General features: G+C 39.4%; 1 non-coding gene across 1 annotated transcript; it reads right to left on the bottom strand.

Moving 5' to 3' along the window:
• Window positions 1-13,674: 13,674 nt before the first annotated feature.
• On the bottom strand, window positions 13,675-13,780 carry LOC140857647 (small nucleolar RNA R71). Its single transcript, XR_012141138.1, has one exon. It is a non-coding gene; the product is annotated as a small nucleolar RNA R71 (small nucleolar RNA).
• Window positions 13,781-16,649: the final 2,869 nt, after the last annotated feature.

Genomic DNA, 16,649 nt, shown 5'->3' on the forward strand with positions numbered 1-16,649 from the left:
TACTCTACTTCTATGGTAGACAAGGTCGCTATGGGTTGCAAGCAAGATCTCCATGAGATTGGACCTCCATACAGGCTGAAAATAAAATCTGTCATTGAGCGTCGAGTGTCTACATCTCCATCAAAATCTACATCTACAAACCCCTCTATAACCCCCTGAGCCTTCTTGGACATGTTGGAGTATCTATCAGTACCTCCTTACTGATCATAGTAAATACCAACTCCAACTATACCAATCAAATATCTGAAAACATGTTTCAGTGCTCTCCAGTGTATCCTGCTAGGCTACGCCATAAATCTACTCACCTGACTCACTGCATGGGCTATATTCAGCCTACAACACACCATAGAGTACATAACACTCTCCACACCAGAGGTATATGGTACTCTCTCCATCTTCTGAGCCTCCATCTCAGTCTTTGGCGACATAGCCTTCGAGAGTCTGAAGTGCCCAGCAAGTGGCAGTTCTGTCAGTTTTGCATTCTTCATCCCATAGCTCTCCAAGATCTTCCTTATGTAGCCTCCTTGAGATAAGTGCAATAGCCCTTTGGATCTATCCCTACTGATCTCCATGCCTAGAATCTTTCATGCAGGCCCCAAGTCCTTCATCTCAAACTCCCGAGATAGCTTCTTTTAACTCCTGTACAACTTCTTTACTTTTATATGCAATCAACATATCATCTACATACAAAAGTAAATATATCCTAGATCCATCATCCAGAGATCTAACATACACATACACATGGGTCATAATCACACTTGAAAAGATCAATGCTCTTCACATAAGTTTCAAATTACTTGTACCACTGTCTAGGAGATTGTTTCAATCTATACAGTGATTTCTTCAGCAAACAAACCATTCCATCTGACTCAAGTTCTCTAAACCCCCTTAGCTGCTCCATATAAATGCTCTTCTTCAAATGACCATAAAGGAAAGCCGTCTTCATATCCATCTACTCCAATTTCAGATCTTATGCTGCTATAATGCTCAATAATACCCTGATAGATGTATGCCTGACGATTGGAGAGAATACCTCTGTATAATCAACTCCTTCTCTCTGTGAGTACTCTTTGGCTACTAGCCTAACTTTATACGTCACTCCACCTTGCTCTGAAGGTATCTTTTTTTTGGTATAATCCTATTTGGAGCCAATGGATCGAGCATCCTCTAGTAAATCCACCAACTATCATATTCGGTTCTTCTTGAGAGACTCCATCTCCTCCATCATGACCTATATTCATGACTCCTGATTTGGACTCTCCATGGCCTCCTCAAAGATCTTTGAATCATCATTAATAGTGATGAGAGCATAGAAAATCATCTGATTAATGCTATATCTGACCGGTTTATGAATAGCGCACTTCGGCTTGTGCAGTGCTACTCCCCTTGCTGTATCCTGCAAGTCTACTGCCTGTGGCTGCCTCTACACTTTCTCTCGGACAATATCCTCTCCTCGCTGATCCTTCATAGGTGTATGATCATGCCTTCCCAACTCCACCTCAAACTGAACATGTTTCAAGCGTAAAGTTGAAGGCAAATCACCTGACTGTGAGTGCTATTTACTACTATCCTGAGCTGTCTTTCCTACTCCATCCGCATTTTTCGACCTCCTTAAGATGCTTTTTTCGTCAAAAATCATATTTTTGCTGATGACATACTTTTGAAAATATGAATCTCACAGCAAGTAACCCTTCACATCTGCAAGATACCCGATGAAGATCATCTTCTGTGACTTCGGATCCAACTTGCTCCGTTCAGCTTCCTCTACCAAAGTATAAGTCAAACAACCGAACATCTTCGATGGCCAAGCTTCACCTTTTTTCTACTCCAAACTACCTCTGAAAGTCTTCTATTGAGTGATCTATGGGGAGACCTGTTAACAAGAAAATAAGTAAATATTAGAGTATCACTCTAAAAAGACTTGGGCAGTGATGCTTGCAGCCTTAAACTCCTGACCTTTTCAATCAGTGTTCGGTTCATTCTCTCTACGACACCATTCTGCTGAGTGATAATCCTCACTGTGTAATGACGCTTGATGTCATTTTTCTCACAGTACCTCTTGAACTCTAGGCTTGTGTACTCTCCTCCATTATCAGACCTTAAACACTTCACTGGCTACCCTGTCTTCTTCTCCACCTCAGCTCTCCACACCTTAAATCGAACAAATATCTCTGATTTTTTTTTGATCAGATACATCCAAACTCTTCTGAAAAAATCATCTATAAACGTGACAAAGTATCTAGCTCCATCCCAAGCTACAACATGTGTCGGTCCCCATACATTCGAGTAAACAAGCTCCAAAACAACTTCACTCCGCTTGAAACTACAAGCAAACTTTATCCGATGCTGTTTGCCATAGATATAAGGCTCACAAAGGTCATCACCTTCTTTCTTGAGTGCTGAAATCAGTCCTCTCCTACTCAATTTCGTGAGTCCCTGGTCACTCATATGACCCATACGATAGTACCACAGCTGATAAGCAAGCTGCTCCTCCTGTGATGCTGCAGAAGCCTTGCACTATTGGTAACTACTGAGCCTTCCATCCTATACAGATTATTGCTCAGTCTTCTCCCTTTCATCACCATGAAACCACCTTTGGAGATCTTCAAACACCCACTCCCCAGCTAACAACTGAAAGTATATCCCTGCTTCTCCAAGTAACCCAGGGATATCAAATTCTTCTTCAATTCTAGCATATGCTTCATATTGGTAAGTATCCGTATGACTCTATCATATATCCTTATCCTGATAGCACCAACACCAACCAATCTACATGGATGATTATCTCCAAGACTCACACTACCACCATCTGATTTCTCATCGAAGGCAAACTAATCATGATGTGCAATATAGTAGTGGGAACATGCTGAATCAAGTGTCCAATGACCATCAAACTCTACTGTCCCATCTGATACTACTAGTACATCATCTCCACTATCTTCAAATGACAGAGCACCACTCCCATTGGTTGATCTAACCTTGTCCTTTCCCTTCTCATTCTTAAGAATTGGGTAATTTCTCCTTAAATGACCAGGCTAATGACACTTGTAGCATTTTATAGTCTTCAAATTTTTTCGAGACTTCGATCTGTCCTTAGACTTATCTCGAGTTCTCTCCTTAGATTTTTCTTACCTCTCATTCATAGCAAGCACTTCTAAGTTAGGGCTATCTTTACATAGCTTCTCTCGCTGCTCATTTGATTTGAGAACTCCAACCACTTCTTCAAAATTTAGGATCTCTTTTCCATACACCAAAGTAGTGATGAGACCATCATAAAAAACTAGCAATGAATACAATAACAGGAGAGCTCTATCTTTCTCATCTATCTTCACATCAAGGTTCATGACATTCAAACAAACTTGATTGAATTTCTGGATATGGGCAATCAGATCTCCTCCTTCGGACATTCTCAAACTATATAGTTGCTTCTTCAACCACAACTTGTTTGTCATATTTTTGCCTATGTATGTGTTCTCAAGCTTCTTCCAGAGTCCTTTCAGTGTGATCTCTGTGCTAATCTCAAGCAAAACCTCATCAGCAAGGCACTTCTAATTGTGCTAAAAGTTATTTCCTCCAATTTCTCTCAATCTTCAACAAAAATTTTTTCAGATTTATCCCTAATCAAGATATTGTAAAATCTATTCTGAACTAATAGATCCTTCATCCTTTGCTATCAAAAGGTGAAATTTTCCATATCATCAAACTTTTTAAAATCTATCTTAAGACTACTCGACGTCATTCCATACAGATTTCAATTCCAACATAAGGAATACTCATAAATCTATATAATTCTAGATAAAATATGATAGATTACATAAGATCAAGGCAAATCTTTATCTAAATCAGGCATCCAAGACTTTTTCTCCATCAGATCTAGCTCCAGAGCTCTGATACCAATTGTTGATAGGATCGAATCTTTTTTTGCTGATCGTAGATCACAAAAGCAGCGACAAAGATGGGAGAAAAATCTTGATGCCAGATCAGATTAGATCTAGAAGAACCTCAGGTGCGAGGAAGAGGAGAGGAAAAATATGAAAAAGGGAGAGAGAGAGAGAGCAACTAGGGAGAAAAAGCTTCTATTCTGATTCCATTCGCTTAAAATTATATACAAAATTATATATATATATGATCAATTTGATCCAAATCAAAAATTCTCCCAGCTAACCTAATTTGGTATAATTTTTAAGCCCATGTATACCCACGTCTTGCCTTGCACACCTGTTAGACTAAACTCCTACTCTAATCCTTGGATTAACTTCTTAAGACCTCCAAAATCAAGGTCTTAAGTAATTAGAATTGAACCCAATTCTAGCTCAAACTAGAATCTCAAAAAGATTCTATCCATTCCATCGAGCTGGCTCTAGCATGCCTGATCTGCAGTGTATCGAAAACACTGCTTTCTATCCCGTTATTCGAGTTGGCTCTATCAGGGTTTGAGTTGACTCAATCTGGATCCAAGCCAACTCGATCTATAGTCGAGCCAACTCGATCTATAGTCGAGTCAACTCGACAGCTGTGTCATCCACTGGTGCTGGAAACATAGCTCTCTATCTGCTGTCTAAGCTAGCTCTTTCAGAGCTCGAGTTGACTCGACTACTGGTTGATGCTTCTAATGCTTCCTTTATATTTTATTTTTTTCTCATCAATTTTCAAGGCTTGAAAGCACCACACTTTAGCTCACAGGCATCACTAACCTCCTTTGATTCAAACTAGGCTCAAACCCGATGGCATGTTGGGGTCGCTCTCCCCTATCGATGGTTATTTCGTCGATGAGGACCATGCCATCCCTTAATGCTCTGAGTTCTTCATGAACTCAAGATGGGCCTCTTTGTCTAGGATCAAGGGGGAGCTCGTTACTTTGATGAAGACCATCTAGAGGTCAGACCTCAGATTTTCAAATGATCGACTCACCTAGAAGTTGATGCATCTAGTTCTTCTATCGACTGACTAGTTGGCAAGCAAAGTTCATCGCACGGATAAGGTGGCGAGCTCAAGCTATACTGGACTCCTTTCAATGAGTTTTTTTTCTTTGTAGCATTTTTGATTTATTCCAATCCTCTTAACCTAAATATCTCTATCTTTTCTTTTTCCTCTAGCTCATTCATGACTTTGTCATGCTTAGCAAAGGAGTCCTCAGCTTCTGCTAGTTGAGGTGAGAGCTAGAAAGAGACACCCACTCTATGAAGAGGCAGGTGAAGGCTACCAAGGAGAAGGTGAAGAAGGCAGTTGATGAGGCTTCTCAGGCTCGATCCAAGCCCTCAACAATGTGGGAGCGCTCGAGGGGAAGGTCACTATAGAAAGGGCTACAGCCTACATCCAGCAAAAGAAAGTCCTTGAGCTAGAGAAGAAGTTGGTGGCTAGCAACATAGCTCGAAAAAAGGTTAAGGAGAGGATCGAGGTGGTCAGGGTGAGAGATGTTGTGAAAGAGTCAGCGATAATTTATGACACCAAGATTCGGGTTGTGGAGGCATACAAAGCCGCTAAAGCCATCAAGCTAGAGATCGTCAAGGGCTCAACGTCAGCCTTCACCATGGACTTCGACCTCTATAAGGCGTGCATAGCTCAACTCTTCCCTAGGATCAATATAAGTCACTTAAACTCTAAGGAAAGCAAAGATGAGGATGTGGAAGATGAGCCAAATGTTGGCCCTACTTTTAGGACTGCGAAAGATGGTGTAAATGTTGGCTCCGAATCTGAGGCCACGCCCAAGGTTTCTTCCACCGAGCATGAGGTTGAGGAAGATGGTGAAAATGTTGGCACCACTCTTTCTCTCAAAGTCATGCTCATTATTGACATCATTGTTGAAGTCATCCTCAGGTCCGCCCTTGAAGCCGAAGCCATTTCGAACCTACCACTGAAGCTGAAGCCAAAGTTGAGGTGGTGTCTTCCACTATGGAGGTCCCTTAGGATTTTATTTTCTTTGTAGTTTTTTGCTTTCCTTTTATAATCTGACTTCTTTCTTATATTCGAAGTACTATGTAACTGAAGTCCCACACTCCATGAAATGAAGTTTCTTTTCATTCCATCTATTGTTCATGTGCTTTGCTTTTGTTGTTTTGATGTCGTAATAGACTTTTTACATTGCGACTGAAGTAGATCCAACCTTAGATCGATGTCGACATGCATCTTGACTTAGTAGCTCTTTATTAAGTTGGAGTAGCTCTAGTTGGGATCTTTATAAGTATAGGTTTTCTAGCCAGGGCAAGAGCCTCTTCATAGTCATAAGTCCTTTTGTAGTCGAAGCTAAATATCTGTAGTCGATTTCGATCAGGACTGAAGTCTTTCAAGCTTGGGAGTTTCTGATCTCAACTTTTTGAAGTCCCAACTTGGGCCAGGGTGTCTCCTAGTAGTTGATCTTGTCTGAGCACATATTTAGAGATCTTTGCCAGAGTTGGGATATCTCCAAGAGGTCGGTCCACTGAACAAGTTAAAGAGATCTAAGTCGAAGCACAATATCTCCATACAGTAGGTGGTCTCCCATTCGTTCATTTAGAGATCTCAGCTAGAGCCGGGGTGTCTCTAGGAGGTGGTTGAATCTTGACCTTAGTTGCTTCTCTTTTATTAAGAGATCCTAGTCGCAGTCGAGGAATCTATTATGAGGTCGGTTTGATCCGGATCTACATTACTTTACAACTTGTCCACAAAAATCCTGAAAGAGATTGAAAAAATAAATTATTTTATTGATATTTTCAATTGTACAAGCTTGAAAGCTTACTTATAGTACATCCTGAGATTTTCAATATTTCAAATTCGAGGGATAGCCATGCCATTGAGTTCCCCAAGCCTATAGGCTCCATATCAGGTAACTTCCAAGATTCAATATGGGCCCTCCCAATTGGGAGATAATTTATCCTACTTAGTTGGTTTGGAGGCTTCTATTCGATAAAGTACAAGGTCACTAGGTCAGAAGGCTTTTGATTTATCTTGAGCGTTGCAGTATCGAGCCACCCATTATTGGTATGAGGCCATCATGATGCAAGCTCATTTCTTATCTCCTCCAACAAGTCAAGGTTTGCTCAAATTTGGTCCGAGTTGGTTTGCTCATCATAGTTCTCAACTCAGATCAATGAAAGATTGATCTTAACCAAAATTACAGCTTCGATCCCAAAAGTGAGGCTGAAGAATATCTCTCTAGTAGGAACTTGAGTAGTTTGGTAGGCCCAGAGGATATTGTGTAGTTTCTCGACCCCAAGTCTTTTGGCTCGACCCAATCTTTATCTTTAGATCCTATGAAATAATTTGGTTAATTATGTCGGCTTCTCCATTGGATTGAGATGTTCAATCGAGGTGAGCCTATAGTTGATGTGGAGCTCTGAGCAAAATTTTTTGAACTTTGGGTTGTTGAATTGTTGCCCTATGATAATGGCTTGGGGCAATTCAAATTAGTAGATAATCGACTTTTAGATGAAGTCTCAGACCTTCTTGTTAGCAATTGGTGCAAATGGTTCAGCTTCGATCCCTTTCGTAAAGTAGTTGATCATAACAATAAAGAATTTTCTTTATCTGGTTGCTTGCAAAAAAAGATCGAGGATATCGATTCTCCATTATGCAAAAGACGAAGATGCAAAGATCGATGTGAACTCTATTGTAGGTTGGCACTGAATATTGGTATATTTCTAGTATTGATCGCATCTCCAAATAAGTTCAATGGCATTTTGTTGCAAGATCGGCCAAAAGTATCCTTATCGGAGCACTTTGTATGCCAGTAACCTGTCTTCTAGATGATCTCCATAGATGCCCTCATGTATCGAGGGGTTTAAAGCTTGATCTTCTGAGCTTTAGTTAGGTTGGTAAGAAGGTTACCATCAAGAAGAAAATTTATGAGTGTATCCACCCAACTCAGCTCGAGTCGACCTACAAGATCATAGGCTGCTCCTCTATGCTGGACTTTTCCAAACGCTCAAGGAAGACTCTTCTTTTGAGTTCATTATGGCCCGTGGTAGTTAGATGATAGAGCATGTCTTCTTGAATATTTTTTATTCTCGATAGCTACTGAACTTCAAAAGTTTTGAACATCGAGTAGATTTCTTTGATCTTCTGGAGGTATTTGATTATTGTTGGCTCTCGAGCTTCATATTCTCCTTGTATGTGTCCGACAACTAGTTGTGAGTAGGTGAAGGCCTTGAGTTTACCTACTCTGAGCTCTTTGGTGATGTTGAGGCCAGCAATTAATACCTTATACTTGACTTCATTGTTGGAGGCCTTGAAGCTAAACTAGAGTGCATATTCAATGACTACTCCCTCTGAGCTTGTGAGAATGAGACCGGCTCACTACTTCATGAGTTGGAGGCACCATCAACATGCAAAATCCATTGAGGTCCCATCCTTCTGCATCTAGAACTTTTCTGGAGTTGATTCTTCCTCCAAAATAGTGCATTCAATGAGAAAGTTTGCCGAGACATAGGCCTTTATAGATGGCCGAGGTCAGTAGCCGAGGTCGAGCTCGTTGAACTCAATTATCCATATTGTCATTCTCTATAAAGTATCAGGCCTTTGCAAGATGGCTTTCAATAGTTGGTCAGTCCAAACAACCATTGTGTGAGCCTAAAAATATGGTCAGAGTCATCATATCAAAGTGACGAGGGCGAGGACCATCTCTCAGCTCTAGAGTACTGGGTCTCTATATCTTGTAGTATGTTGCTGGCATAGTAAATTGATTTTTCAATCCTTCTTTCTTCTCGGACTAGCACCAAGCTCACTATAAGAGGTGAGATAGTCAGGTGCAGGTATTAGATTTCACCTATGCTTGACTTAAACAATAGTGGGGGTGGTCCAAGATATTTCTTGAGATCCTTGAAGGTAGTTCAATATTGGTCCATCTAGTTAAAGTCCTTCATTTGCTGTAGGATTTGAAAGAAGGAAAGGCACCTTTCAACCAATTTTGAGATAAATCAGGTGAGGGCAACTATCCTCCTACAAGGCATTGCACATCCTTTTTTAAGATCGGATGCTTCACTTCTAGGATGGGATGGATTTTCTCTGGATTCTCTTCGATCCCGTGCTGCATCACCAAGAACCCTAAAAATTTTCATGAGGTGACTTTAAAGGCACACTGCATTGGATTAAGCTTCATCCGATGCCATCTCAACTCTCCAAAAGTTTCTTCGAGGTCGGCTATGTGCCGATCAACTTCGATACTTTTGTCCAGCATGTCATCGATGTAGATCTTCGTATTGTGATCAATTTAGTTTTTGAACACCTTACTGACAAGGCACTGGTAGGTTGCTCCTATATTTTTAAACTTTTATTGATGATAAATGCCATCTTCTCCTCATCCTCAGGTGCCATTTGGATCTAATTATATCTCGAAAAGACATTCATAAGACTCAAAAGCTTATGTACTGAGGTGGCACCTATGAGCTGGTCAATCCTCAATAGCGGAAAGATGTCCTTCGGATAAGTTTCGTTGAGATCGGTATAGTCAATGCAAATACTCCACTTGCCATTAACTTTCTTCACCATTATGTATAAGACAGCCACTCAAGGTAGTGAACCTCTTAGATGAAGTCCGCAGCTGGAAGTTTATCCACTTCCTTATCAATCGTCCATTGCCAGTCTGGAGCGAAGCTCCTTTTCTTTTGCCGAACTAGGCAATGCTCTAGGTTGACATTCAACCTATGAACAATAATATCAAAAGGTATATTTGACATGTTGAAGGCTGACCAGGCGAAGATGTCGGCATTGACTCAAAAGAGCTTTTATAACCGATCTTATAGGTCGGATGTTAGTATTATCCTAACCTGAATGATTTTGCTTGGATCTTCCTCCTTTAATGGCACTTATGCTAGCTATTCCATGGCTCATTATAAACCTCCTTGAGCTCTTCTCGGTGGTTATGCCCCTCAACTGGGAGAAGAGCCATCAAAATGGGCCGTGGCCCATGGGCCGGCCCATTTAGGCCCTTAAAATAATAGGGCCGAACTAGTATTTTGACAATCTATTTAACAAAAGAGCTTTCTAGCCCAGCCCATTTATAGCCCGACCCATGAAGGGCTAGCCCATCTAGCTCACAGGCCAGCCCATTTATTTAAAAAAAAAAAAGAGGCATAATTTTGATGTAGATCTAGTTTTATTTATTCTTGATGTATTTTGTTCTTCTTGTTATTCCTCTTTCTCATATACTAATACTAACCATCTTCCTCTAATTTATCAAATAGAATTAATTAGGTCCCAGGTCTAATTATCTCTCCAGAAAAAGAAAGTCCACATACCCTTTCCGATTCTCATCATGTTAGGATTGGTTCTTCATGCAAGATAGTTTGAAAACAATTGTACTGCCTTAAAGATTTATGTTTTTCAATAATAAGAAGTGGTGGATTTGGACCATTTGGTGACATGGACATATGCTGGGTGGCCCATTGAACCCATAAGCACATAACTTGAGGATTGGCTTTGTTTGGTTTAAAGAACCTGAAATAGTCAAATAAAATCGATAACTATGGGCCATCGTGAACTTAGACGGTCGGTTCCACTTCTTAGAAAAATTCTCTACCTCCTCGGAGGCTCGATTGATAGCCTCCGGTGCCCCATGGCCTTATCCTCTAAGACTCATCATAGAAGGTATTATTGTCATATCCCTTCTCCTCGTCCTGTTGGTCTCTCTTTCGTTATTTTATCCCTTCCTTTCACCCTCTCAAATGTGGCACAGAAGATACTTTGAACGCCATCACCAGCTGTGAATTTTTTGTTGTGGATGTATTTTTTTATTTTTTTTTAATTTATTCAAAAATATTCATGTTAAAATATTGATGGTTAATCATTGAATGATTGATTATATGATAGTTTAATTTGATTTTGCAATATGGATTCTGAAAAAATTGATCATAGCATAAATATTGATGACGATGATGAATTTAAAATGTTGGATGCATCTAAAATTTCTCCTGGTCAACAAAAAGGCACAAATAATGACTTTGAAAAATTAAGTAAAAGAGCTAGATCTACTACCTCATAGGTATGGAAATGTTTCACTAAAATATGTATGAAAAATGGTAAAGAAAAGGCAACATGTAATGGGTGTGAAAAAGAGTTTGCTGTGGGTGGTGCTAATGGGACTTCTCATCTATCTTGTCACATATCAAGTTGTAAACTTCTACCTAAATTTTTTGATATGGGTGAGTGATAAACACTTAATTTAAGTCATTTAAAGCAGAAAATTATATTTAATTTATTTTATTTATTAAAAATTTGATGCTTCTTTTTATGTTTTACAGAAAAAGTGATCGTCGATACAAAGAGTCCGATACACAGACAAAAAGACTCAAGTTTGAAGAAAATTAGACTTAAAATAAAATTAAAATAAAAGAAAGACGCATACGATATTATAGAAAATGAAGATACTATGCAAGGAACCCAAAAGGATATAGATGCTATTTTAAAGAAACAAAAGTTTCTTTTTATAATTTTTGTAATTTGGTAACAGCTAATTGAACACATGGGCGTGCGGATGAGCGCATGGGTGCGTGGGCGCGTGGGCGCGCGGGTGAGTCCGCGGGCGAGTGGCAGCATGGCAGCGCGGGTGCAGGCGCGGCATCGCGGCAGCAGACGTGGATGCGGGTTCGCGGGGAGTTTGGCAAGGAGGACACAGTGGCGAACAGACTAAGAGATTTAAAGGAAAAAAATAATACTTGGAAATATTTTAAGAGGAAGAAGTTGTATTTTCTTTATCTGCTCGTGATCTTTCCATCTCATCCATCCATGTTTTAGTCTTTAGTATTTTCTTTAGTCCCACATCGAAAAATCATGTAAAACTCCTCCCTCCTAACACCTATAAAAAGGCTTTTGTACTCCCATTGGAGGGAGAGCCCAGAAATTCTTCTAGAGCCTTGCATAGAGGAATAGAAATGGACTACTTCATGAGCAGCTAGGCTAGCAGTCTCGGGAGTAGAGAAGAAATTTTGTAATGACACAGAGATGGTTTATTATTCTAAACTTTCTTGTATTTCTTTATATGCAATAAAAATTATGCTTTTTATCGTCATGAGTTCTTTATTTGCTCTCCTTCCATGCTTTTATTTATGCTTTCTTGTAAGATTAATATTAGGAACAACTTTTACTTTTCGGAGACGCGCCGTGATCTACGGATACGGAGCGTGCCGAGGAAAGAAGAGTTGTTTACCTAGTACTTTTCGGAGACGCACCGTGATCTACGGGTATGGGGCGTGCCGAGGAAAGATAGGTATTTTTTTTAAGATTAATCACATCTATTTAATTAAAAAAGAGATACAACTCTGCTAGTACAAATTAATTCAAAACTTCCGAGCTCTTTATTTTCTAATTACATAAATTTTAAGATAATTTATTTTCTAAATCAAAACAATGCTTCTTTCTTTTATTTTGTAATCTCAACTTAGTCCAAGATCCCTGAGGATACGATCTCGACTCATCCTACCTACGTAGTGAGTAGAGTTATTTTTGATGCTATCAACGACTACGCACCAAATTTTGACGCCGTTGTCGGAGATCTTGGCACGGTTGAATTAAAAAAAAAAGCCACTGACATTTCATAACACTTAAATAAAATAGCGTAACCTCAAATATAAAAATTTCTAACTTGATTGGACACCTTGTTTCTTTGCATTGCATCTCCATAATTAACTTTAAGGGCGCAACCCATTAACTAAGATAGGGTGGAGATTTGATCACCCTTCCTTGGCCCACAAATCACTCCCTTGCATTTGCATAACCTAGACCTTAATCTAAAATTAATTAGACGTTGACCCCTAAGGATTTCAAGCTCATTAGGACAAGTGACCCTGAGAGTTGAACCGGGTTAGACTTGGTCAGCTAGGTAGTGTCTAGGCAAGTGGTTTGCGGGACGACTGGGCCCGAAGGAAGGTGATTTTTAATTAGTTCCGTTCGCTGACCTGACCAATTTAATTGGTGTCTAAGGAAAGCAACGGGGGGACTCCCACCAACCTTACACTTATCTGGCCAGTTGGTTGGTCAAGCTCCGACTTGAAGGACTTGAAGGCTAACTACAGTTAGGAGCTATCTAGAACTAGGATAACTTTAGGATAGAGAGTCCACTGCGTGCTAACTTGATTGTAATTAAAATCTAACCACAACTAATTCTTCTATTAGTTTTAGGACTTCTTAGGATCTCTTCTTTAGAACTCTTTTCTCTCTTCTCCTCTCCCCTTAAAAAAAAAAAAAATCCTTAATAGACTAGGATAGTCCTACATAGGCCTTTTAAGTTGCATGTTAGGTCGACGATCACTAAAATCCAACTTGCAACCATTAGATGAAGAATTAGAAAAGACTCTTAGGACTATCCGAGTTAGAAACATGGCTGCACCTGGTGAGGCTAATCCTCCACGCTCATTGAGAGAATACTTCGCTCCATCCTCGTATACCTACTCTCCATACATTCAAGCATCTCCAGTAGAAGCTACCCAATATGAGATTAAGTCTAGTATTATTCAAATATTGCCATCATTTTATGGACTTAGTAACGAGGACCCATACAAACACTTGGATGAATTTCTTAAAATTTGTACCACAGTAAAAATCCAAAACTTCTCAGATGATGCCCTTAGGTTGAAACTGTTTCCTTTCTCACTTAAGGACAAAGCCAAACATTGGTTAAACTCCTTAGACTCTATAACCATTTCAACTTGGGATCAGCTTCAGAGAGAATTCTAAAAAAATACTTTCCAATCGAAAAAATAAATCAAATTAGAAAAGCTATCACCAGTTTTTTCCAATTGGAGGGTGAACTTTTTCATGAGACATGGGAAAGGTTAAGGGACCTCATTTGTAAATGTCTACACCATGCTGTCCCTAAATGGCAATTTTGTCAGTATTTTTATGATGGTCTATCGGAGAAACACCGATAAATGGTTGATGCATCATGTGATGGGACATTCATGCTAAAGAGTGAGGATGAAGCCTGGCAGCTCTTTGAAACACTCAGTGAGAATTTCCTACATCATATGTCTACCACTTCTAGAGAACAACTCATGCTTCAACAAAAAAGAAGTAAAATTTATCAGATTGGAAACGTCATGGATATCCACAGTAAGGTAGATGAACTGTCCCAAAAATTAGACCGTCTTCTAAATACTGGACAATCCCTAATTCCACCTAACCCAATCCAAGAAGTTTGTGCATTGTGTGCAAGTCCGAACCATTTTGTTAGTGAATGCCCAGTCGCACCTCAATTTTCTGAGTTTGTGCACGAGCAGGTTCAGCAAGCTCAAGTCCAACAAGCTCGCAGACCATAAAACGATTCTTATTCGAACACTTATAACTCCGGCTGGAGAAACCATCCAAATTTTTTCTGGCGACCACATCCAATGATTGACCCTGCTGTACCTCGACCTCAATATCAGGACCCAACATATAGGCATGGACCATACCATCAATTTCAAAATGCTCCTCAACCGTCTACTACTGGTCACAACTTAGCTTTTGAGGAAAAAGTTCTGAAAGCACTAGAACGATTAGAAGTCAACACTCAGATCCTTAACTCCCACACACAATCCATTGCTAAGCTAGAGACCCAAATAGGTCAACTAATGACTGCATTCAGTAGGAGGGAAGGAGAAAAATTACCTAGCCAACCCGAGAGCAACCCAAGAGGGCAATTTGTGATTGAGAGCTCTAATACCCCAGAAGCTTTTTCTGAACATGCCAAATCAATCATGACTCTGAGAAGTGGGAAGGTCATTGAACATACTAGTAAAACCAATGATACCGACCCTAAACCTCTAACCGAAGCCAAATCACTCAAGAACAAGGAGGACCTGAAAATAGAGAAGGAACCAACTACACCGAAACCATCTTACTTGCCTAAAGCCCCATTTTCGGATGCCCTGAAAGCTCCTATTCCTGCAGATAAGAAGGGAGAAAAACTCGATGAGATGTTGGAATTGTTTAAGTAAGTCCAAATTAATCTTCCCCTTCTAGACACAATCAAACAGGTCCTTGCTTATGCCAAATTTTTGAAGGATTTGTGCACCCAAAAACGTAAATCTAGATCACAAATCCCAAAAAAAGTATGTCTCACTGAACAGGCTAGTTCTGTCTTCCAGCATGCCACTCCTCCAAAGCTTAAGAACTCAGGAGCCCCCATCATTTTCTGTGTTATAGGAGATTATCACATTGAAAAAGCTCTTCTGGATTTAGGAGCAAGTGTGAATCTTTTACCTAGTTTGGTGTATGAATTTTTTGGATTCGAAGAACTGAAACCCACATCAGTCACACTGCAGTTAGCCGACAGATCAATTAAGGAACCACATGGAATGCTTGAGGATGTCTTGGTCAAGGTGGATGAGTTTTACTTTCCAGTTTGATTTTCTGATTCTCGATATGGAACTAAGTGGCAACCCAAGATAAATTTCCATTATCTTAGGACGACCCTTCCTAGCTACGGCAAATGCATGCATTAATTGTAGGACAGGAGTCATGGACGTATCGTTTGGGAATAAAAAACTGAGACTGAATGTGTTTGGTGCTTCCCAAGGATCATCAACGGATAGTTGCTTCAAAGTAGATACACTAGAAGACATTATAGAAGATGCAACACCCACAATTGTAGCACCAGACCCCTTAGATACTTGCTTGGCTCACTTTGGAGTGTATGACTTTGAGGGATATATGAAAGAAGTTAACACCTTTTGGATACACCATACGATAAAACCACTCCTCCATGGACAATCAAGTATGAGCCATTGCCCACCTTTTGTTGGTTTTATTGCATATGACGTTTGGCTGAAGACGTTAAACTTAGCACTTTTTGGGAGGCAATCCAAATTTTTTTTATTTTATTTTAACTGATCTTTATTTTTTTAAGAATAAAGGACCACTCTGTATGGAAGAGTCTATCAATAAACTTGACGTCTGGCTGAAAACATAAAATTTAGCGCTTGTTGGGAGGCAACCCAATGATTTCATATATATTTTTTTTTTACTTTACTACAGCTACAGAAATTTAGAACAAGAGCCTACTAATCAATGAAGCTATCTTCAACTTCCGAAGCAAAATTATCCCAGGTGCACTCTCTCCTTTTATTTTCTTTGCTTTTCTACTCCATTGAGGATAATGTAGATTAAGTTGGAGAGGAAGGAAATTAATCAAATCCTCGAGTATGGTCAGAAATAATTAGTTTTGTGTATCCGAATTTTATTTTGATTAAGAGTCAATTAGGCATCCTAATCAATGAATGATTAACGATCAAGAGAATTTTAGAGATACTGAGGAATAAATTATTAAAAAAACCCAATGAATGGTAGGATTTAGACTAGACCAAATTTTAGGAGTGATTCTACAACCCTCTTCTTACTGATCTTAATAAAGAATCTGCTTCATGAGAGATTAGGTGGAAAGGTCGAGGTATACAAAAAATTCTCCTTAAAATATATTTTTTATTAAAAAAAAAATATTGATTTCTTACTAAGTAACCGGGCTCCTTCACCTAAGTAAGTGTTGTGGTTTGCGTAAAAAGGTGGGCAATGTTTAAAAAAAAAAGTGGATAATAAGGAGACTAAATTGCAAGAAGATAATAAACCCCTCTCACATTAAGTTAGAGGATTTAAAGAGTAAAGTGGAGAGTTGGTGAAAGAAAAGCTCTTAAAATTTTTTTAGTTAATACTCAGCCACTAGTTGGGTCAAATTGATAATCCAATGAAGTATCTTTTTAATGGTC

The sequence above is a fragment of the Elaeis guineensis genome, chromosome 4 (assembly GCF_000442705.2).
Source record: "Elaeis guineensis isolate ETL-2024a chromosome 4, EG11, whole genome shotgun sequence".
Lineage (NCBI taxonomy): Eukaryota > Viridiplantae > Streptophyta > Magnoliopsida > Arecales > Arecaceae > Elaeis > Elaeis guineensis.